Source organism: Cryptomeria japonica, chromosome 8 (assembly GCF_030272615.1).
Source record: "Cryptomeria japonica chromosome 8, Sugi_1.0, whole genome shotgun sequence".
NCBI classification, from domain to species: Eukaryota; Viridiplantae; Streptophyta; class Pinopsida; order Cupressales; family Cupressaceae; genus Cryptomeria; species Cryptomeria japonica.
Genome location: NC_081412.1, coordinates 361073728 through 361099362, shown reverse-complemented (window position 1 = coordinate 361099362; position 25635 = coordinate 361073728).

The window sequence follows — 25635 nt, the reverse complement described above, 5'->3', positions numbered from 1 at the left end:
CTAGTGTCTCTCCTTGGGGTGTGCCTATTATCTTCGTTAAGAAGAAGGATGGTTCTCTTTGGTTATGCATTGATTACTGACAGCTGAATAAAGTAACCATCCAGAATCGATATCCATTGCCTCGTATAGATGATTTTTTTGATCAAGTGAAGGGAGCCAAGGTGTTCTCTAAGATTGATCTAAAATTTGGGTATCATCAGTTGCACATTAATGATGCAGACATTCATAAGATGACATTTCGTACTCGTTATGGTCACTATGAGTTCACAGTAGTGCCATTTGGGTTGACAAACTCACCTTCAGTTTTCATGTGCCTCATGAATGAGGTTTTTCACACCTACCTTGATCATTTTGTCCTTGTGTTCTTGGATGATACATTGATTTATTCTAGATCTATGGAAAAGCATGAGGGTCACTTACGACAGGTATTGTAGTGCTGGAGGGAGAATCAACTTTATGCCAATCTGGCAAAGTGTGATTTCTTCCAGACTGAGGTGAACTATCTTGGTCATGTGGTTTCAGAAGAGGGTGTATCTATGGATCCTTCCAAGATCCAAGCCACAGTGGATTGGCTAGCACCGACCAATGTTTCAGAGGTTCAAAGTTTTATGGGTTTGGCTGGATATTACCGTCGCTTTGTTCAGGGTTTTTCCCGGATAGGTCACCCGATTACTTCTCTTCAGAGGAAAGGAAAGAAGTTTGTTTGTTCAGAGCAGTGTGAGTCAGCGTTTCATGCCTTGAAGGAACTCCTTGTCAGTGCTCCAATTTTGGTAGTCCCTGATACATCTCAAGATTTTATGGTATGCACAGATGCCTCTTTAGAAGGTATAGGTGTCATGCTTATGCAGGATGGACGTGTGGTTGCCTATGAGTCTCGCAAACTCAAGGACCACGAGCTGAACTATCCAGTTCATGATTTGGAGTTGGCAGCTATAGTGCATGCATTGGTTAGATGGCATCACTTTTTGTTACGGCGTCGGTTTGAGCTGCATAGTGATCACCGCAGTTTGCAATATATCTTCACGCAGCGGAACTTGAATGCTCGACAGCGAAGGTGGATGGAATTCTTATGCGAGTATGATTTTGAGGACTGATATATTTAGGGGAAGGAGAATGTAGTGGCTGATGCTTTGAGTCGTAGGCAGCATGAAGTTTCAGCAGTGTCCCTTGGAGTGGACTTGAGATAGAGAATTCTTGGAGTTCTTCCTCAAGATTCTTGGTATCAGGATGTTAGAGCCGTGTTGGAGTCTGGAAGGCCTTTAGAGGGTAGGTTTTCTGGTTATAGCCTAGAGGCTGATGGCCTTCTTCGTCATCTTGGCCGGATCTACGTACCTCCTTTGGAGGGTCTTTGCACTTTGATCATGACTAAGGCCCATCGTGCACCTTATTCAGCACATCCAAGTGTCAAGAAGATGCACGCAGCTCTTAGATAGATTTATCATTGGGCTAGCATGAAACGTGACATTGCTGATTTTGTGTCGAAGTGTTTGGAATGTCAGCGAGTGAAGGCGGAGCATCAACACCCGACAGGGCTTTTACAACCTGATATAGTACTGGATTGGAAATGGGACATCATTTCCATGGATTTCATTGTTGGGTTACCTATCTCTTCACGTCGACATGATGCCATCATGGTCATTGTTGACAGGTTGACCAAGGTTGCTCATTTTGTTCCTATTCGAGCTTCCTATATGGCAGCAGTGGTGGCTCGTGTGTTCTTGGAAGATGTAGTGAGATTACATGGGATTCCAAGGCGGATCATTTCTGATAGGGATCCTTTCTTTACCTCAGCATTGTGGACCTCACTTTAGCATGCTTTGGGGACTTAGTTGAACTTCAGTTCAGCTTATCATCCAGAGACAGATGGTTAGACTAAGCGCGTGAATCAGGTTTTAGAGGACATGGTTCGCATGTATGTTATGGACCAGTAGTCATGTTGGGAGGATTATATTTACCTAGTGGAGTTTACTTATAACAATGGATATCATAGCTCCATAGGTATGTCTCCCTTTCAGGCATTGTATGGTTGTCCTTGCCATACTCCTTTGAGTTGGGATCAATTAGAGGACAGGGTGCTTATAGGACCGGATATTCTTCGAGAGATGGAGCAGCAGGTAGAGCAGATTTGTGAGCATTTCGCAGCTGTGTAGGATAGGCAGAAGAAGTATGCAAATGCTCATAGGGTAGATCATCAGTTTTCTATTGGCGACCATGTGTTCTTGAGAGTGCATCCGTAGAAGAGTCTGATCCGTTATGGAAAGGGTTCTAAGTTGGTGCCTCATTTTGTTGTTCCTTTTAAGATCCTCGAGAGGATAGGACCTGTTGCCTACCATCTTGCCTTGCCACCAAGTCTATCCCGCATCCACGATGTCTTTCATGTTTCAGTTCTTCGACCTTATCACCCTGATGTGACACATGTTCTTGATTGGAACTCCTTGCAGGTCGAGGACGGGTAGCTTTCCATGGAGCCTGTGCGAATTCATCAGCATCGGGATTTGACCCTCAGGGGTCGCACCATCGACTAGGTAAGGGTCCTATGGGACCCAAATGATGAGACCTCAGTGACTTGGGAGGATGCATCGAAGATGAGAGAGCTCTATTCTTATCTGTTTTAGGCTTCCAGGAGTAAGCCTAGTTTGGGGGGAGAATGTAGTACCCCTTCTTGGTCGGACTTATTAGACTGATATTTTGGTTGCAGTTTACTTTTTAGTTGATACATTCTGCTAAACATTATTCAGTCATATTGGATATTATTCCATATTTATTTGGATATCAGATGTATGAGTTATTTTTAGTATTTCAGTACTTGTGATTGTAGCATTTATGGATTATTGCATTGTACTGACACCTTACTTTATCTATCTGATGTGTCATATATATGTTGCGTGTCTGTGATTGTATTGCATGTAAGGGGATGATTTTCCTTCACTCACTTCGGTGAGACATGGAACGTCGCGATTCTCCTTCATCGGTGTGTGTGCCGTGTACTCTATATTTATATACATGCATGTGTGATTCGATGATGCGGGATATTGTAGGTACAAGTATCGGGTAGGTACGGGGTATCGTCTCCACTTGGCTTCATAGGTCTGAGCGTGCCTTATATGTCCGATGGGAGTGGAGGAGATAGCTAATGACCCTAATTCTTACCCTCAGTCTACTCTTGTGAGTGTCGTTAGTCGATCGTTCATTCCTTTTGTTCAGCCTTCGAGTCTTGTTCATTTGGCTTTGTCAGAGTCTTCTTGTATTTTTCTCGGTTTGCATGCCATAGTGGGTGTGATTATTTATTTGAGTTTAAGTCATCATTTCATAGTTGGTATAAGTAATTTATGCATTATTATGACTTTGTGTTATGAACCTAGCTTGTTGAGTTAATTGATTAGATTTAAATTAATAATTGCCTTATTTAGGAAAAGTAACTATATTTAAATCATATAGAAAAATAAAATATATAAGGTTAATTCTATTGATTTTAGATTTAAAAAAAAACAAAAATAGAGTTAAAATTATTGATTTTTACTTTTGTTGGAAAAGTAATTAAATTCCATTATGAGAGAAATGTATTGTTTAAAAAAAAAAAAGAAATTCCCATTTACTTTTGAAGGAAATAGAAAAAGTCAATTTTATTATTTAAATGTTTTGGGTGAGGAAAATATTTCAACCTAAAAGTTTAGGTTAAAATATTTTTTTTCCTATTTATCCCTGGAAATATTTTTGGAAGAGGATGCTTGTTTTGGAGGAGAAAACAAATTCTGGAAAATTGCTTGGAAGGAAGATTTTGGTTTTGGTCTAGTAATTTGTTGAAGGATAGAAGCTCACAAATTTCTTGTAGGAAGCTCCACAGGTTGGATGGTTTCTACTTTGTGGTTTTAAAAATATATGTTTCTTTCCCTTCTTTTGTGTGTTTTTAAAAATTTGATTAAATGAGTGTGGTGTTATGGAATTTGTTTGCTATGAAGATTATTGAAAATCCCAATCTATTTTGTCATTAAAATGCAATTTCAAACTCTCCCAAATCAATTTCATGAAAGTTTTGGTTTAAAAATCCATTCTTCATTTTGATTATGCAAAGGATTTCATTTCCTATTGTTTGTAGTTTTTAATTTTTGTGATTTTGGGTAGAGTCATGCTAACAAAATTTTGCCAAGAAATTCCCCTCATGTCTTCAATTGTGAAAAAAATAAATTCTTCCTGATAATTTCCAAATTGGGAAAAAATTATGAGTTAAATTTTTCTTGTTCTATTCTTGTTTTGGCAAAAATTCCAATTGGGGGATGGCAAACAATTTATTTCCCAGCCAATTTGAATTTGGGAATGAATTTGTTTTTTTTGGGAAACTAATTCCCATCTCTATTTTGTCTCAGAGATTTTTCTTGCTGGTTAAATTTCATTACCAGTGAGTTAAATTAATATGCTGGTTTTATTCAATTTTATAAGAATTTAATTAGTTTTATTTAATTCTGAGTTGTGCAGCACACAGAAGTAAAATCTCTGTTATTCATTTTTTTAATGGATAGAGATTTGTTCTTTTAAAAAAAAAAATTATACAAAAAAAAAATTGTTTTGAATGGGAGGGGGGAGGCAGAGCCTGCTACTCCACGGTAGCAATTGTTACCTCACGGTAGCAGTGCTACCGTATGGTAGCGCCTACTACCATAAGGTAGCAACGCTGCCCTACGGTAGCACCTGCTACCGTAAGGTAGCACTCGCTGCCTTATGGTAGCAGCAGGGCCGCCATGGATAAAAAAACACACAACGCCCCAATTTGCCCCTTGTTTTAATATTCGTTTTTTCTAATATTTTTTTTAAGTTCAAAAAAAATATAATATAAAAATATAAATGTTATTAAAGGATAAATTTTAATTAATATAGATATTAATTAATAATAATTATAATATATATATATATATATATATATATATATATATATATATATATATATATATATATTTGTGTTATTAGTTTATATTTATATATATTTTGGAAAATAAATGGGTTTGGTAAAAATTTTGGATATAAATGCATTTTCTTTAATTAGATATTATATTTTAATATAATATAGTCATATAATATAATATTGAGATTATTTTATATTATTATATATATATGTAAAACTGGAATTTAATATAGATTATGGCTTTAGTCAATTTGGGTAAATTATAATTTAATCATAATCAAATGATTGGAGAATTAAATTTTAAATGTGATTTCAATTAATCTTATTAGACATGTGACTTCATCATTTCCTTATGTTAAAATAGATGTGAATTCTTTATTTCTGGAAATCTTTATTGCAAGTATTTTATGTTGTCGACTGCTTAAAGAAACGATTGCATGTTTAGGATCTTGTGTTAATAATAATTGCAGTCAAGTTTAAATGTCATTGCAATTTTTGGTGAGTTGTCATTATGTCGTATGAATTTTACTCCCTTAGTCAAGTGTCGTTGTTTTAACCCGGTGGATGTGTGTCATTATGTCTCATGTTTCCAAATGGGCAATCTTGGGTCAGTGATTGTGAATCCTTCACCTGTGTTATGTCAGGATTAGAGATGGCTGTCAGTTTCGCCATAGAGTTCTCATAGAGAGACCTTTCCTGTTAGTGTCCTAAAACAGAGAGTGGCTTTCGAGCGGGGGCCACACCCAAAGTGGATGGTAGGATAACCCCTCAAAAGTCAGTTATTAAGTGATAACCTAATAATTGATTAGGGGGTGGGTAGTTATTAAATTAATTAAGATATTGTACCCCGCACATGGTTGAGTGCTTGTATAGGCTCAAGGTGTTGTGGGAAGGCCTGGAATGGCAAACCTACCACCTTGTCTTCATGAAAGGTTGGTAGGGTCTGCATGATGCTTAGATGGAGCCAGGGGTTCGGGAGAGGTTACCAGGATAACCCAAGATGGGGGTCGGGACCTATGGAGACCTACCTAGGGTAACCATCTTAAGCCATGTGATGGCACTCTCTCTTTAGGGTCACTAATGTTTTGTGAGTTGAGTCACTTGAGTTCTGCGGAGTCATGTGTACTGTTGTACTTGTCTTATTGCTTGCTTGAAGGTCTTCTGCTATCTCCTAGCACGGTGGGGTGGTTCCATTATGGAATCACATGGTCGGGTGGTAGTGCCACTTCCCATCAGATATCTTGGTTCTTACCTTCTTGTGAGGATCGGCTTCACTGGTGGTTCTTGGTTCATGATTCTTGTATCAACTCTTGTTCAAGATTATTGTACAGTTGTGACCATGTGGTCATTGCATCATTAACTTTGTAACCTTGGCTTTGTAACCTATGTACTTTAATTGTTCTATTGAAGCCATGTAATTTATGGAATGTTGTAATTTGAAATTCAATGTGTAGACACCTAAAATTGTCATGTCTAATTAAATAAATATTTTATTTATTTAATTACTTTAGCTTAATTCTTCTATTAATTAAATAAATCTTTATTTATTTAATTAATTCATTTATCCTCTTCTAGCCTTATTTCTCATTTAAATAAATACATTTATTTATTTAAATTATCCCTTTCCTAAATTAAATAAATATTTTATTTATTTAATTGCCCTACTTCTTCTATTAATTAAATAAATCTTTATTTATTTAATTAATTCATTAACCTTTTCTACACATGACACATGTCATTCATCTCTTATTTCCTACACTACCTACCCCTTTCATTATTTTGGTATTTCTTATACCTACCCTCTAATCCTAGCCGACCTCTCTTTTTACACCTCTCAATCTTAACCCTCCATTTTCTATTGTGTCTTCTATTTAAGGAGATGCTTTCTTCATTACCAAACCCTAATGACTAATTTTGGAGGACTTGGCTACACTACGATCCTACTTGCAACCACATTCCGTTCTTTGTTGAGCTCTTGTGCATACAAAAATCTGAGAGCAAGCATATCAAACAAGATCAATGGAGATAGGAAGAATGGAGATCAAAATCCTAGTGGACATGTGATGGTATAATCTTTGTGATTTTTTGAGTTATTTTGCATTGTCTTAGGTTATCTTCATATGTTATGGTGGATCTTTGTTCATTGTTAGGCTAGGGTTTGGTGGTTGAATCCATTTTAGTCTTTCAATATTGTTGTTTATTGCTATCCATTTTCACCATATACATTTTGGCACGCCCGGTGGGACTCTTGTCCCTTTGCATTTAACATTTTGTTGCAGATTTTGCATTTTTGAAGTTGCAGATCGGACGATTTCGACGACATTTTAGGTTTTTTCGCGTCTGCGAGTGTTTGGATCGCGTTTTTGTATTTCAGAGGCGTCTGTGACATCTTTTATCGCGTCTGTGTTTCTGTCATTTTCTATTTTTGCAGGTTTCCGAAAGTCGCGTCTGTGATCCCGAATCGCGTCTGTGAACCCTCTGATCGCGTCTGCAGAATAAAAAGGCGTCTGTGTTCTGAAATCACGTCTGCGAATCACAGAGCCGCGTCTGTGTCAGACAGACGCGTCTGTGTCTGGTATAACAGCGTCTGTGCATTCTGTTTTGCAAAATTTTTTTCAAGTTTTTTTCGATTCGGGTTTTCGGATTTTGTACTTAGGGTTTCAGATCTGGTTTATTTTTGGCTAACCTTTGCAGATCTAGCTAACCTGGTTTGTGCAGCTTGCTTTGGAGACAAATACGTTTTTGTTGAAGGCCCCTTTTCACAAAGTCTTTTTGGGTTTTCTTAAAATTTACCTAACTTGTGTGCTTGCAGGAAGGGGTTATCATTTGAAACAACCCAAACTACTAACAATTTTGTTGCAGGGCCTTAGCTAGGGTTTTGTAATTTTATTTGTGTGCCTTGTCTGCATAGCTTAGCAAACACTTCAATTGGTGCACTAAAATTGAACCATTGTCTTTTGTGTCTTGAGCAATAGGCTCTTTGTGTTTATTCTTTAGAGGGTCTGTCTTCCCGTGTGGTCATTAGGACTACTAGTGAGAAGAGAACGACCCAAGTGGTAGCAAAAGAAAAGCCATCTTCTTCCAAGCCACTATAATCAAATGTATTCATGGTGAAAACTATGAATAACGTGTGCTGATTAGTTCATACCGACACTATGTCTCCCCATAAACCCGTTTGATCAAATTTATTTGATCATTTGTAGGGCGTAACCCCTACCGGCTGGGAGCCTTCTGTATTTACAGAGCTGAAAGTGCCGCATGTATGGCCACACGAGCGGATGCCCTTACTAGCACCTCATTGTTTTAGATGCCCAAATCCTTCTAGTTGTTGAGGCAGGAGGTCGGACCTCTGGTAGCGGCCCACACACATACGGTTCTTAGTAGAGATACAAAGTTCGCCATGGGGAGTTTTCATGGGGACTGATGCTTGGCTGACCCGAGAAGTGAGTGCCGAGGGTGGAGCCAGTGAGGTCAAGCATCTAAGTATCCGCTCTGAATAGCGTAGCCTCGGGGGTAAAACCCCATGTGGGATCAACAATTATTGTCCTGGCCAGCCATAAGAATTGTGCTTGACTTATGATAAACACTCAAACAATCAAGACAAAACAGCAAAACATTGTGTCTTTTGTGTCTTCAAGTGTATGCAAAAAACTTTTCACATCAAACAACACACTTTTTGGAATCTAAACAGTCTGCAAACATTGGGTCATCAACACTGTGTCCTCTTGTCACGAAAAACAGTCGAAAAATCAGATTTGGTCACAGCAAAACAAATTCACAGATAGGAAAGATTGCACTAAGGTTACAGAAACGCGTCTGTGTCTGTTAAAACCGCGTCTGTGTCTGATAAACGCGTCTGTGAAATACAGAATAGCGTCTGTGTTTTTATCAGCGTCTGTGTCGAACAGAGACACGTCTGTGTCTGGAAATAGCGTCTGTGAAGTATACAGGCGCGTCTGTGTCCACAATTGCAAAAATCTGTCAGTCTTAGCAAACATCAACAGGAAATCTCAGAATCACGTTTGTGTCAAACAGAATAGCGTCTGTGTCTTAAAACCGCGTCTGTGAAGTATACAGAGGCGTCTGTGTCAGGATTTGAAAAAAGTTTAACAGTCAAGCAAACAAAGAAATCAGTTTCGGCACACTTGAGCTTCCTAGGTTATCTCTTCAGGTTCATCTAGCATTCAGCCTGTTCTAAGGTCTTACACAGTCCATCATTGCTTCATACCTCATTTTACAGTCATGCTTGTCTAAACTTGAGTCAAAAAGGTCACTTGCTTGTCCTCACTATACTTTGTCAACACACTACATACTACAACACTTTGCTAAGTGATCCCTCATCAAGGTTTCTTACCTTTGGGTCTCATTTGGTCTTACTTGGAGTCAAGGTCAGCTTACCTCATCAAGAGAAACTATCCTCTCTTTGGAAGTCACACCTACTCTACAACATACATACTTGGTCTTACACTTTGGACATTGCAAGTAAACTTCAGATTCATTTACACTCCATACAACTCTTGGTCTTACATACTCTTGTCATTTTCGTCTAAGTCTCTCACATATTGCTAAACACCTAGTTCATGGTTGAAACCCGTCTTCAAAAATCTAGGAGAAAAGCTAAAGAAGCTCAAGGGTCCGTAAACATGAGTTCTTATGAGTATGACAATGATGTCTTCTACAATCCTGAGCACACTACATTACCAGACATGAATGTTTATAGACACAATCCAAATATGGAAAGCGCAAACGCTATACACAACGCTACACACAATGATAATGTGGACAATTCTTCAATACTATCAGCAGACATACAAGAATCTATAATGGATCCTCAATTCAATAGATTGGTTGAAGAGATAATGAGGAGAGATCGTCAATACTTTCTAAACATGATGGCACAAAGTGGAGCTAAGATACCACATGATTTTGACTTATCTCAACTTATGGAAAGTAGACCTTCACAACAAACTCAACCAAATAGTGGAGGACCAAATAATATGATGTCGGAGTCACCATCAGTTTTGCTTCAGAAACCAGCAATCCCACATACACAAGCTCAAATGCATGATACTTGTACTCAAAGACCATCATGGAGGCCTTATGTTCAAACACATGCTCAAGATATGGGTCAACCAAGACAAATGGATACTCAAGGACTTCCTCAAAATTTTGACACAAGGAGACCTCATGCCAAAATTGGGGGCAACACAATGGAAAATGAAAGGCCTATTGAATATGGTTTATACACACAAAACAGATATGGAGTCCCTCAACAAGAAATTATGCCAAGTGCTCCATACATGTCGCAACAATATAGACCTCCATATGGACATGTCTACGATCAGTATCATCCATATATGCAACAAGCTCCTCCTCAAATGGGTATTTCAAACATGGGATATGCTACAAGAAATCCATCTCCTCCCAAAAATAATTTGGAGCAACAAATTAGAGATCTACAAAAGAAAGTGGAAGACATGGGCACATCAAAACCCACATATACTATGAGAGATATATGCCCTTATCCCTTTGATAAGAGCATTCCAATGCCTCCGTTTCCTCCGCACTTTGCAACACCGAAATTTGACAAATATAGAGGGAGAGGAGATCCCAAGGCACACATAAGACAATTCTTCACAGCTTGCATTGAGGTAGCGGCAGAAGAAACATACTTAATGAGGTTGTTCCCACAGAGCTTAGGAGATCAAGCGATGGAATGGTTTTCTCAATTACCTCCTGGTATTAAGTCATGGGGTGACTTGGCAGAGGCATTCATTCAACATTTCTCTTACAACATTGAAACAGATGTCTCAGTTACTACCTTGTGCAATACGAAACAAAAAGAAGGAGAATCTTTTGCGTCATTTTTGCAAAGATGGAGGAACTTAGCTAGCAGATGCTCTTGTGAAATCCCGCAAAAACAAATGGTGGAAATGTTCACACAAAATGTTAACAAGGCTATTGGTTATGATCTCAGAAAAGCTTGTTTGTCTACATTCAAGGATGTCATTGAAAAGGGCCTAGCAACAGAAAGAGTCTTAATTGAACAAGGAGTTATCAAACTATTCAAAGAAAACAAAGAGGACTTTAAGGGAAAAGACAAACCAAAGTTTTGGAACAAGAACAAGAACACAGTTAATGATGGTGTTGTTGATGCTAACACAGTGAGACCAAAGTTCATCTTTTCTGGATCAAATTCTACCAACAATCAAGTGAACAATCAAACGGCTGCTAGACCACGAAGGAAGTACACTCCATTGGGAGAACCACTTGAATCAGTATTCAAAAAGCTTGTAGCAAACAAAGTGATCACGGTCCCAGATTTTCCTCCATATGAACCAAAGGTAAAACCGAATTGGTGGAATGATGATGAATATTGTGAATTTCATAAGAGCAAGGGTCACAAGACAAGTAATTGCCATCGATTGAAAAACATTGTACAAGATCTCATTGACAGAGGAGATATTGAGATTGAGGGACATTCATCTAACCAAGAGCATGAGGTGTTTAAGGAACCATTCCCAAAACATGACAAGGGAAAAGGCAAAGTCACAGATGATCAAGCCAATTACACCAGAACATCTTACAATTATGATTCCACTATTAATCACATCTCAATGGACAATCATATTTCTACCATTACTATCAAAAATAAAAATCCTGAGAATCCTCCTCAGCGACCTAAAATTGTCCTAAAAGGTGTGGGATCTTCATCCGAAGCTACCTCTGAATGTCATGTTACAACCCGTCGAGGTAAGATCACATTGCCAGGAACCTCTTCTAAGAATACCAATCTTCCGTCAACTAAGCCTGAGTACGATCTTGTAGAGCAATTAGGGAAAACACCCGCACTCATCTCTATTCTTGAGCTCTTACGTATATCTCCTGCACATAAAGCTGTCCTTGACAAAACCTTGAGAGATACTGCTGTCCCTACGGATCTAAACGTGGATCAGTTTCAAGCCATGGTGGGATACCTATCCGTTCCACACTCCCTCACATTTACAGAAGCCGATGACGCCTCCATAAGTTAGCCTCACAATGCACCTCTACATATTGAAGCCTTCATACATAAACACCAAATAAAACGAGTCCTGATAGATGGAGGAGCAGGTCTTAATATTTGTACATTGAGCACCATCAGACAATTGGGATATTCTGACAAAGCTGTGAATGCTACAAACCAAATCACTATTAAGGCTTATGATGATGAAGAGCGCTCGTCCAAGGGCACGGTCATCTTACCACTCAGAATAGGGCCAGTAACAAAGGACGTGATTTGTCAAGTCCTGGATCTAGACCTCACGTATAACATATTGCTAGGACGTCCATGGATTCATGAAATGAGAGCGGTCCCATCAACATACCATCAGTGCATAAAATTTCCTCATAATGGAGTCGAGGTAACGGTCAATGGTGATCCAAATCCATTCATATATTGCAATAACTTGAGATCACATACTGAGACTATCATTCCTAGCAATCGTGAGGCTACTCCTTCTTCAGCATATATTGATCCTGAGTCATTAAAGCCCTCGACATCCAAACAAGGTGAACTTAGAGCCAAGTTTCAAGACAAAGGCATGGGAGAATACGCTCTGAATCAAACAATGTTCTTACGACAAGTCATGAACTCCCCCAAGGAATATGGGAGGCCACATCCTAATAAGCAAATCTCCATCATGCTACTCAAATGGGATCCTACCGTCTTTCAAAAATGGGGCGAACTAGAGGAAGAAAATTTATATAAAATGCTATACAAAGACGCTGAAGATGATACACATGATCAAATTATAATACCCTGTGAAAACTATGGCAAAGGTTTCAAAATTCTACAAAGATTCGGGTATGATGGAAAAAGTCCTCTCGGACTACGCAAAGAAGGTGTCATGGAGCCTCTACAACCTGAGCTAGCTACAAGAAGGGAACGCTCCAAGGGGCTTGGTTTTCTAAATCCCAAGATTCAAAATAAGAGAACAAAACAGATATGGCGAGTCAAAGTGGCTGAAGTTCAACAAGAAGATGACTATTCTACAGACTCCAATGAGTGGGAATGGGGTTCAGACAAATCCTCCAGCGACTATGAGCTCAATGAGACATTTAGAGAGCCAGATGAACCTACAGAGGAGGAGGAGTTTTACAAGAAATTCAGAGTCGGTCAAAAACCGACCCATAAGGATCCCGCACAAGCTTCGTTTCAAGGCCCTAGGTCAGGATCACATAGGATGAGGACACCTGTCCCTGAGGGTGCTACTAGTGATGATAATTTGGACTCACTCACGATCGAAACTGATAAGGAGAGTGCCATTGACGACCTCGATGACTATTTTGACATACCTGAATATAACCACATCTTCACTATTATCCTTGCGGACTCTAAAAACACTCAAGACCTTCCCCTCGTTCACCCCCAACTCATTGACTGGGATCAGGATGGACCACCACAGATCGATACATTTCAAAATGACGAAGCTATTGTGGATTATCTTGGCATTCGCGATGATCTTCCTCTTGGAGACCATAAAGCAGGATACGCCATAGAGCTAAATAACATGGCATACTTTGGTGAGGGTGTCGGGCCTTCTAGTCGCAAAAATGTGAAAATAAAGACAAAACAAGGGTCTTATGGCGAAAACCACACTGTGGCGCTCTCTGACTCTAAAAAAGTAAAAAGAAAGGACGTATCTGAGGGTGAAAACCTCTCTGAGGCGCCCGAAGATGGAAGGCTTGACATTCTCCCCGCATCATACGAGGAAAAATCATCCATGTTGGTAGAGGAGACTATAAAGACAAACATTGGTACAGCAGAGGTTCCACACAACATATTTTTGGCTCAATCATTGACACAGGCCGAGAAAGCAAGGTTCATAAGCTTCTTTAAGGAACGACAAGTCAACTTCGCATGGTCTTATGCTGATATGCCTGGACTAGACCCCGACTTAGTAATGCATCATTTAACAGTCAAACCGGGGGCAAAACCAGTAAAACAGAAATTGAGAAAAATGCATCCACAGGTGGCATTATTAGTCAAGGCAGAGCTAGAGAAATTGCTAGATGTCGGATTCATACGCCCAATTGATTATCCTGAATGGATCTCCAATTTAGTACCTGTCAGCAAACCAGATCGCAGCATCCGAATATGTACAGACTTCAGGGATATCAACAAGGCTTGTCCGAAGGATGATTTCCCATTACCAAACATTGATTTAATTATTGATCTCACAGCAGGCCATGAGATGTTATCTTTAATGGACGGATTCTCTGGATATAATCAGATCAGGATTGCACCTGAAGATCAACATAAAACATCATTCACTTGTCCATGGGGAACCTTCTGCTGGAATGTCATGCCCTTTGGGCTGAAAAATGCAGGTGCCACGTATCAACGAGCCATGACGACTATCTTCCATGATCTCATGCATGTAAAGGTGGAAGATTATGTCGACGACCTTTTGGTTAAATCAATAGACAGAAATACACACTTGGACATACTTTCAGTTGCTTTTGATAGGCTGGAAAAATACAAGGTAAGATTAAATCCAAAGAAATGTGTCTTTGGAGTAACCTCCGGGAAGCTCCTAGGATTCATTGTGTCTAAAAGAGGAATAGAAGCGGATCCAGCAAAAGTCAAGGCTATCTTGGACATGCCGCCACCCAAGAATATCAGTCAACTTCGGTCTTTACAAGGGAGACTCCAGTCCATACGAAGATTCATAGCACAACTTGCAGATAAGTGTAATCCTTTCCAGCACCTGCTACACAAAAACATTAAGTTCAAATGGGACGAGAACTGTCAACAGGCTTTTCAGGCACTTAAAGAATATCTTTTGAACCCGCCAGTTTTGATGCCACCAATCCCGAATCAACCATTGCTACTTTACATATCAGCTACTCCAACAGCACTGGGGGCACTACTAGCACAGCAAATACCTGACGGCAAGGAAAAAGCAGTCTACTATATCAGTCGCACATTGGTGGGATATGAGCTCAACTACACACCAATTGAGCGTGCATGTCTCGCTGTGGTCTTCGCTTCACAAAAATTATGACATTATATGCTCACTCACAAGACCAAGTTGATTGCCAGAATTGATCCACTAAAATATCTGCTCAACAAAGCTACACTTACTGGGCGACTGGCCAAGTGGGTAATGATTTTGAGTGAATTCGACATTGAATACGTGGACAGAAAAGCAATCAAAGGACAAGCCATTGCAGATCAACTGGCAGATGCTCCCATGATAGATGATGTTCCTCTACAGTCAGAATTTCCAGATGAGTCCATTCTAACAATATCACCTGCAAAGCCATGGCAACTATACTTTGATGGCTCATACACACAGCACGGGGCAGGAGCGGGTATACTCTTTATAACTCCCCAAGGCGATTCTATACCAAAGTCATACCGCTTATCATTTCCTTGCACCAACAATATAGCGGAATACGAGGCATTAACAACGGGGTTAAGAATTGCAGTTCAGTGGAAGATCCAGGAACTTCGTGTTTTTGGCGATTCTCAACTTGTCATCCGTCAAGCAACTGATGATTATCAAACAAAAGATGAAAAGCTAATGCCTTACAAACAACTGGTAGATGATCTGAAACAACACTTTGCAAAGATAGAGTTTGAGCAGATACCAAGAGAACAGAATCGCGCTGCTGATGCCATGGCTACAATTGCTTCACTCATTGACCTACCACAAAATGAGACCTGTTATGAGTTCCTGGTTGACAACCTGCTGATTCCGTCATATGAGATCACTCTCACGGAAATGATATGTGTTGTTGGTCCTGAATCCCAGTTATATGGTTCCATATTCACATACCTTCGCGACAACATCTTACCTCCCGATTTATCGAACAACCAACGCCGCACTTTCATCCGCCAATCCTCCCGATACGTTATCCTAGCTGATATCCTATACCGACGAGGTCTAGATGGCACCCTCCTTAGATGTTTAGAGAGTGACGAAGCTCAGATTGCGTTACGAGAAGTGCACGAAGGGATATGTGGTCCGCATACTAGTGGTCCTACCTTGGCCAAGAAACTCATCAGGACTGGATACTACTGGCCTACTATGGAAAAAGATGCATATCAGTTTGTCAAGAGGTGTAAGCAGTGTCAAATTCATGGAGACCTCATACACGCACCAGCACAAGAACTACAGCCACTTGCATCTCCTTGGCCCTTTTGTCAGTGGGGACTCGATCTCATAGGCAAGATTCACCCTCCTTCTTCCAACGGACATAAATTCATTATCACAGCCACAGAGTATTTCACAAAGTGGATTGAAGCCGTGCCTCTCACGCAAGTTACTGGGAAACAAATCGCTACTTTCATCCTGAACTACATCATTTGCCGATACGGGATTCCTACTTCCATTATTACCGACAACGGGCGTCCTTTCAAGAATCAGGATGTTCGTGAACTCTGTGAGCGATTCCATATCTCTCATCGTTTCTCCACACCATATTACCCCCAAGGTAATGGCCAAGCTGAGGCGTCTAACAAAACAATTCTCAAAATACTTAAAAAGACAGTCGACGACGCTGGCCGTAACTGGCATGTCCAACTCAATCCCGCACTTTGGGCCTATCGTACCAATGTCCGCACACCTACAGGAGCTACACCTTACTCACTTGTCTATGGTGCTGAAGCCATCTTGCCTATTGAGGTCGAGTTACCTTCTTTACGGGTCTCCTTGAGAAACATAATCAACGATGAAGACTACAGGGTCTCTCGCTTACAAGAACTAGAACTGCTGGAGGAACGACGACACACTGCTTTTAATCATCTCAAGGCTTACCAACAACGAATGAGTCGCAGTTACAATCACAAGGTCAAGCCTCGCACATTTGAGGTAGGTGACTTAGTCCTCAGAGAGAACCCCAAGAATCAGCAAGATAGAGAAAAGAAGGGCAAATTTGAACCCAACTGGCTTGGTCCTTACATCATCACAGCAGCATATGGATCTGGGGCATATCAGCTCTCAACTACAGAAGGTGAATCTTTGGAGGATCCTATCAACAGCATGCACCTTCGCAGGTTCTACACATAAGCTCTTTTTGAGTATCCTAATGCAAAAACACAAAAAAAATCAAAAAAAATTTCAAAAATACAAAAAAAAAAATTTTAAAACAAAAAAATCGTTACTTGGTGAAAACCTGGCAAACAGGCGCCTTGTGACAACAAAAAAATCGCAAAATCCAAAAAAAAGTAAAGAGAAATAATTTCGTCCAACGGTGAAAACCACTTCGGTGGCGCCCTGGGCAAGTACCATGGTGAAAACTGGGTCACCAGCGCCATGCGTAGGGACTTTGCTCCTCCCTCTTTCAGGATTCCCTTTCATTCTTTCACTTCGCACACAATCACGACCAATTCACTCACAATAAACTTACCCATTCCCATCATGGCTTGTTATTGATCTACCCAAGATTGGTCAGCCATTCATAATAAACCCTCCCTTTTCACTCTCTTTCCATCCATAATAAATCAGATCCTATCTGTGACTACGGCCAATTCCTGCGTCTAGTAATGGGTGTGGAACTGAGAACATCACATGTTTCGAGGAATACAGTTTCTTTCAGCTCTCTTCAGTCTATCCGCGCACAATTCGCAATAAAGCAACATTTTGCATCGCAGATCCGCAATAAAGTTCCATCTTCTCCACAATAAGGTATCAGTTTCATGGATTCAGTCAGTTTCCAAGGAGACACAGCAGCAACAATGGGCTTCAACAAAATCAAATCTTTTAACAGACTCAGACAACATATGGTTCAGTGCTATCTATCCTTTTTGTGAAAGTGAACATTGTGACTACAATCAAAATTTGACTTAAACAAGTGACAAGAGACACAAACTTGAGGACTACAGTGGATGTGGGTGTCGAGTCTTGGTTTTCTTTTGGTTTTATCTTTTTGGTGACATGTCTTTTAGCTTTTCCGGGATGTCTTTGACTAGAGATTCTATCTCCAGGATGTCTTTGACTAGAAAGGCGAGGATGGGGTATCGTCACTTATTTGCATTTGCTGTCTGTGGATTGTCTTTTAGTAATACTATGACTTGTCCAAAAATATGAGGACACTGTGAGTCTAGTGTGAACTGGGGCATTCCTTGTTTGTGACTGTCTTATCTCCATGCAAACAGGTACAATGACTTTCTGGGCCGAACATATGCCTCAATTGTCATAACCTATTCTGCCATAATAAAGCTCAATGATGATAACGCACAAGAAGCTCTTTCACGTTCATATCTTCTGTCTTCCATCCCCCTTTCTTGATTGACTTCCATTGTCCTTCTCGAGTCCGCGTAGCCCGCTATCACATGACTGAGTATAATGACACACCAAAAACATTTGCATTTCATATAGTTGCACCTGCATCACCACATATAAGCATTTCATACATATAGATATTATAATGGCATCACATCCTGCATACAACACATGTTAGCACATCTCACATTTTCATTATGTAAATAATCATTTGCATCACATACATTTTCATTCGCATCATGCATCACATATACAACATAAAAGAACAAAAATATATGGCCTTGCATCATATAAGCATCCATATCATAAAACATGCATCACATAAGAACATCTCATCACATAAGGTACACATGCATATAGCTGCCGCAAAAGATGAATCATCTCATATATATAATCAATCAAATGTGTCATAATACAATGATGTCAAAAGAATCATATGGCTACAAAAGAATCACCCGCAGGTGTCTACAATACAACAATGATACATCTACTGATACAATGGGAGCCCACTATAGCTATGAGGAACTCCCTCCCTCGGAGCCACCTCGCCTCGACGGAGTCTGAGCTGTAGATGGCCCTGCCCCTGGATCCCCCTGTCCCTCTGGTGGTGGTGGAGGCCCCATAACCCCACCGCTGGATGCCTGTCTCCTGCGGCTCCCTCCCGTAGCCGTCGCTGTGCGCGACGACCTCTGGAAGCTCCTAGCCTGCTGCTCTGCTGGCACGGCTGCATAATATAGATCCCTCCAGTAGGCGATCTCCTCTCCCGCTCGCAAAACATAGGCGTAGCCTGCCCCTGCATCCTCTGCTGCCCGCCTACCTGCCCTCAGAGCTGTCTCGGCCTCGGTATATCTCTGGATGGCCTGATCCCTCTCCCGCTCTGTATCTCGGACCCTGATCCTGAGGTGGTTCCTCTCTCGAACCAAATCCTCAATCTCATCTGCCTGGCCCTGGCAGATCTCCCGCAGCCTCACCACCTCATCCTCCTCGGAGTCTCCGCTCTCCGCCCCTGCCTGTGGCTCCTCCTCTACAGGTGCCTGTCCCTGTGCCTCTGCCTGCACCTGTCCCTGTGCCTGTATAGGTACCTGTGGCTGTACCTGTCTCTGTCCCTCTGGCTGTACCTGTCTCTGTCCCTCTCTGGGACCCTGTGCTGCTGGCACCTGTAGGGGCAGTCCACCCCGTCCTCTCACCACTGGAGCTGCTCTCTCCTGACCTCCCTCCCTCCGAGGTGCTACCCGTCTCTCTCCCACCACTCCCCTCCGCCTCCGCCGGCCCCTACCTGCATCCCCTCCTCCCTCATCATCATCTCCTCCACCCTCTCCATCCACTGGCTCTGCCGGATCTGTCAACCTCGGAAATGGATGCTCTGCCCAGTACGCAGAGTACTCTGCGTCCATCCCTGCATCATCTACCTCTGGCCACATGTCCCATGGCATCGGCATCATCTCCGCTAGCTGCATCACTGCCTGATCATAAGATAGCAGTGGGCCAAACTGCACCTGATCTCTAACCGTACGGGCATACATACCCGAGCCTCGGGGCATCCTCTGAATCCGGCCATACTGCCTGCATACCCTATCCACCAGCTGTCTCTCTAATATATAGGGCGTCCGCCCAATCAGGTACCTGCTCCGGAAGGTGTAGGGCAGCTCCAGTGCATCGTCCCCCCACTCCTCGCACCCCAGGTACGGCCTCCAGATCACCATATCAATGTCATCAATGACTCTCCTCCAGTGCTCCAATCTCCCAATCCGAGGCTAGGATGTGATCATGGCATACAAATGAACAAAACTCTGTCCCTGTCCTCTGCCTCTGAAATGAATCGGCCTCGTCACTGGAAGGTGCTCATAGGCCCACACCTGCAATAGAGTCACACCGCAGCCCAGCCCCACTGATCCGTGGTATACAAACTGATGCAGCTCATAGTACAAATGTGCTAGGACACATGGCCCCCATGCATACCTAGTGTGCTCTGCCATCAGCGTCTCCAAGGCCCCTCCCTAGCCCACTGCCAATCCTCGTGTGGCCCTGTCTGGACACAGGTATCCACTGATAACTCCCCCAATAACTGCCGGCAATGCCAATCCTGTGGCAGTCATGGTGTCCCAGGCTACATGCCCTGCTCTCATCTCCAACTCAGGATCCTGAAAAACCCGTCTCAAGGCCTCCCTGTCACCGTCACGGTCGTAGGGGATCAACTCTCCATCAATAGGAACATGTAATATCCTGTATACATCCTCCAGTGTCACTGTCATCTCACCCATCGGCAGGTGAAACGTGCATGTCTCTGAGTGCCATCTCTCGGCCAATGCAGTCAGCAACCCCATGTTTGCCCGAAACTCGGGCACATAGAGCATATATGTGAGACCCATCTCCTCAATGGAAATCATGTCCTGGATGGACAACTCTGGACGCAGTCTCTGAGTCGATGGGAATCTCTCCCGTGACTCCAACATCGGCAAATACTCCTGCAGTCAAGCAAATCAATCTTGTCAGTTATCGTGGCATTCACTGTTTATCACAAAATGCTACTCGCTACCCAAATGCATATGGCTATCTACCCTAGTGACACTCACTGTTCATCACAAAGTGTTGCTATTTATCCTAGTAGTGCTCACTGTTCATCACAAAGTACTACGTGTGTGACATTCCCTGTTCATCACAAAGTGTCACTCACATTCGCACTCCCTGTTCATCACAAAGTGCTGCATATCCTGGTGCTCCCTGTTCATCACAAAGTGCCTTGATCTATCCTAATCTTCCTAGAGGACCTGCTTGAGTGTATCCTCTCAGCAGCTTATCCAATCGACAGCGTATGTTCATCACAGAACTGCCGATTTGACCTAAAGGACTAAAACCATGCATTTAAACACATAAACGCACTTTTTCAACACACACGCGCTTTTAACTCATAAACGCGCTTATAGACTGCATAAACGCGCCTCTACAACACAGACGCGCTTTCTAAACACAAACGCGCCTATGCCAGACATAAACGCGACCAGGGAACACAGACGTCCCTGCATGACATAAACGCTATTCAAAAGCACAGACGCTACTACATTTCACAAACGCGTCCGCATTCAACACAAACGCGGTTCCAGGCACAGACGCGCCTGGACCCGACACAGACGCGCCTGTTGGACACAGACGCGCCTGGCGCTGACACAGACGCGGTTGCGCGTTTTTGCACTTTTAAACTACCCTATTTCTAGCGCATTTATTGCTCCTAAACATGCATTAATGACAAAACTTGAAATGCGTGAAAGTACGAGGAGGTTTTCGGGTACTTACTGGCTCTCCTGCATCGGCTGGTCGCTGGAATCGGCGGACACGGTCGAATCTATGAACGAATGCCATCGCTGCTGACTGCTGTTGCTCTTTTCTCGCTCTGCACTGTGATCTCGTAAGGGTGTGAATGACAATGAGGATGTCTTTTGCCCGTGGTCTATCTTATAGCCTACCCTAGCCCTCGCCCTCATTTCCCGAGTCAGTCTTCCTCATCCCGTGACTTTGTCACTTTATCCAATCAGTCCATTCTATCCCATCTTTCTTATCGAGAGATTGTCTGCAATCTTTCCAGACTTTTTCATCCAATCTCTCGAGGGGGCATATCATTCCCATCCTGGGGCAACTCTGTATCAGTTCATCTTATCTTCTTTGAAACAACGCGACAAGCCGCATTGTCTCAAAGAGGGGCAAAATGTAGACACCTAAAATTGTCATGTCTAATTAAATAAATATTTTATTTATTTAATTACTTTAGCTTAATTCTTCTATTAATTAAATAAATCTTTATTTATTTAATTAATTCATTTATCCTCTTCTAGCCTTATTTCTCATTTAAATAAATACATTTATTTATTTAAATTATCCCTTTCCTAAATTAAATAAATATTTTATTTATTTAATTGCCCTACTTCTTCTATTAATTAAATAAATCTTTATTTATTTAATTAATTCATTAACCTTTTCTACACATGACACATGTCATTCATCTCTTATTTCCTACACTACCTACCCCTTTCATTATTTTGGTATTTCTTATACCTACCCTCTAATCCTAGCCGACCTCTCTTTTTACACCTCTCAATCTTAACCCTCCATTTTCTATTGTGTCTTCTATTTAAGGAGATGCTTTCTTCATTACCAAACCCTAATGACTAATTTTGGAGGACTTGGCTACACTACGATCCTACTTGCAACCACATTCCGTTCTTTGTTGAGCTCTTGTGCATACAAAAATCTGAGAGCAAGCATATCAAACAAGATCAATGGAGATAGGAAGAATGGAGATCAAAATCCTAGTGGACATGTGATGGTATAATCTTTGTGATTTTTTGAGTTATTTTGCATTGTCTTAGGTTATCTTCATATGTTATGGTGGATCTTTGTTCATTGTTAGGCTAGGGTTTGGTGGTTGAATCCATTTTAGTCTTTCAATATTGTTGTTTATTGCTATCCATTTTCACCATATACACAATGAAATGTATGTTATTTCAGTTATCCTTCATCTTATGTATAAATGAATCATTGGAAGTATATATGTTGTAACTCTTTAAACCTATCTGTTTGGAAACAGTTATTAATTTGAGTTAATTAATCGTAATTAATTTTCCCTAATTTAGATGGATAATTGGATTAACATTGTGATTTAGTTCGAAGTAATCTTTGTTGGTAACCCTTTAGGATGTCATTGTTAGACTTTCACTTGTGTTATTATTCGTTCAATGTTTTACTTAATGCACTTGATCTTTTAAAAAAAAAAATTATTTCACCCTTTAGCTGCCTTGTAGCGTTGTATTCCTTTAGGGTTTCTGGTGGGGCATTACAATTTTCCTTAGTTACATGGATGAGCTCAATGTCGATGCAGGAGCAGCCTCTATTGCCGGATAGGTAACCAAGACATTCCCATCTAGTGATTGCTCTTCAGTCTTTCTAACCCATCTCTAAGTATGATCATGTCGGATTTCATTAACCTTCTCTTTGCCTTTATCATTTTATCCTCCATTGCCAACCGGTGGATTTCTGCTTCTATATAACTTAGCAATATGTCCAACTTCATTGCATGCATAACATGTAACATTGTTCATTTGAATTGCCTTCTAAAACCGATGAAATTTCTTGACCTGCACTGATTAGCCACATGTCCAAATTTTCCACAAGAATAGCATTTTACATTCATTCTGTAGTCTTCTATCTTATGACCAATTTTATTGCATTTAGAACATTTACCGAGAGCAGAATCAAGGTTTTGATTTGCTCTGTTTCTACATTTCCTAACCATGTGACCAAATATATTGCAAATAAAACATATACAATTAAATTTATAAGCATTGAATTGCCTTACCAGATTCTTATGGTTTTGATCTTCATTAGAAGTATCAAAACTCTGTCCTTGCTCAAATCCAAGTCTACTGGAATCTCCAATCTGTCTCTGTCTCTTCAGTAACTCATCAAGCTGTCCTAAGCTGATCTTGAATTTTTCTTTGTACTTACTTGCACTAGTTAAATAATCTCTTAGTATTATCATTTTTCTTTCAAGCTCTTGTTTATTGCTCTAGGATTGTACCAAATTAGTCCTCAATATCTCATTTTCATGAGTCAACCTACCACAATCTTCAAATTTGTTCTTTAGGGATACAATAAGATTTTATTCCTTTTTCTTTCTACCCTCAATCTCCTTAGACATCCTCATAGTCATAACTTGCATTTCATTCTTCATAACCATGTTATCCTGACTCAATTTCTGACTTTGTTCCTTAAGTGCATTTTTCTCTTCATCATCCTAATTTTGCAAAAGTTCCTTTCTCCTAGCTTGAAAATATGATAGTCTCTCTTGTAGGACAAGAATAAATTCTTTAGCAGAATTCAACTCATCTTGTAGCTTTAAGTTCTTCAATCTTTCAGCATCATAATCTTCAAATGTCATCTCAAGTGGCTTCTCCAAAGCCATATTCAATGATTTTGGTTTTAGGATTTTCCGCAAGCTGTTAAAATTCCTCTGAGGCACAAGGCTCTAATACAAATTCCAATAACACTAAGAGGGGGGGGGGGGGGGATGAATCAGTGTTATACCGGAATAGTAGATTTTAGCCTTAACAAAACATTCATACACCAACCGGTATAACGTTATAAACAAAATTGAAAGAATTAATGCAACCAATAAGCCAAACACATAAATGAGAAACATAACACATAGATTTTTACGTGGAAAACATCAAAGAGGAAAAACCACAGTGATATTTGTGACCCACAATATCAATTCACTAGCCATATGAAGAGATATTACAATATATGATGGGTCTGCACTTGCAGGAAGGCTTACATCCTAGAGCACACTGCTCATCACAATAGGAGCCTCACTGACTACATAATAATCCAGACAACAATCTGAAGAAGTATGAAGTGCTTAATATAGCATCTCCTATGCCAGAATACAATTTTGGTTTAAGCTCTGTCTGTTCCAGTTAAAACCCTAAACCTCAGTACTGAAATAACCCTTACAATAAATTCCTCACATACAGGGTCTCTCTGAATAATTTTTCATTACAATACATCCGCATATCCATCCTATTATTATTATTATCCTTATTAAAAAATGATCTAATCAATCTCCCCTATATACCCTATACAAATTTATGCCTTATGTTGGCTTACGAAGGTATATACAATATCATATTACATATTGGAAATATAAATGAATAAGGATTAAAATAATTTGTTGATGTCGGATCCAAGATGTGTCGGCCTCCAATACTAATGACCTTTACTATACCATGTTGGCTTGCATTGTTGGTGACCAAAGAGATCATTTATCCTACCAGTGTTGGTGTCGGTGTCGATCTAGAATCTGTGAAGTGCATGTTAGTACACCATATGAAGTCGGAACCCAAAATCATGTTGCCATCAATTACAAGATAATGAAACCTAACCAATAGAGTGTCACTTGTCATCAGTCTCCAATGATCTAATCTTCTGAATGATTTAACCTTACATACCTAGGAGTCTTCTGACTTTCTATTCCTCTACTCTGATCTTCAGTTACTATGGAATTTTCTAATATTGTCGGGGTAACTGGTTTAACATTTTGTTTTGGTGCAAGTTCTACTAGTTCAATTATGATCATCTCCACCTCTGGTTCTCTCTCATAAGTTTTGATTTGACCTTTGTACAACTCATCCACCTTGACATTAGCACTTTCCACAATCTCTGCAATATTTTGTTATAACATCTATATGCTTTTCTTTCATTAGAATAACCAAGAAATATCCCTTCATCACATCTAGGATCAAACTTTTCAATGCAATCATCTCTTTTGATATAGTATTTACTACAAAACAATTTGAAATACTTAACTTTACGTGTATGACCAAACCATAACCCATAAGGTATCTTACCGGTGTCTCCTTTGATATGAACTCTGTTGAATGCATATACCATGATGCTCATAGCTTCTCTCCAATA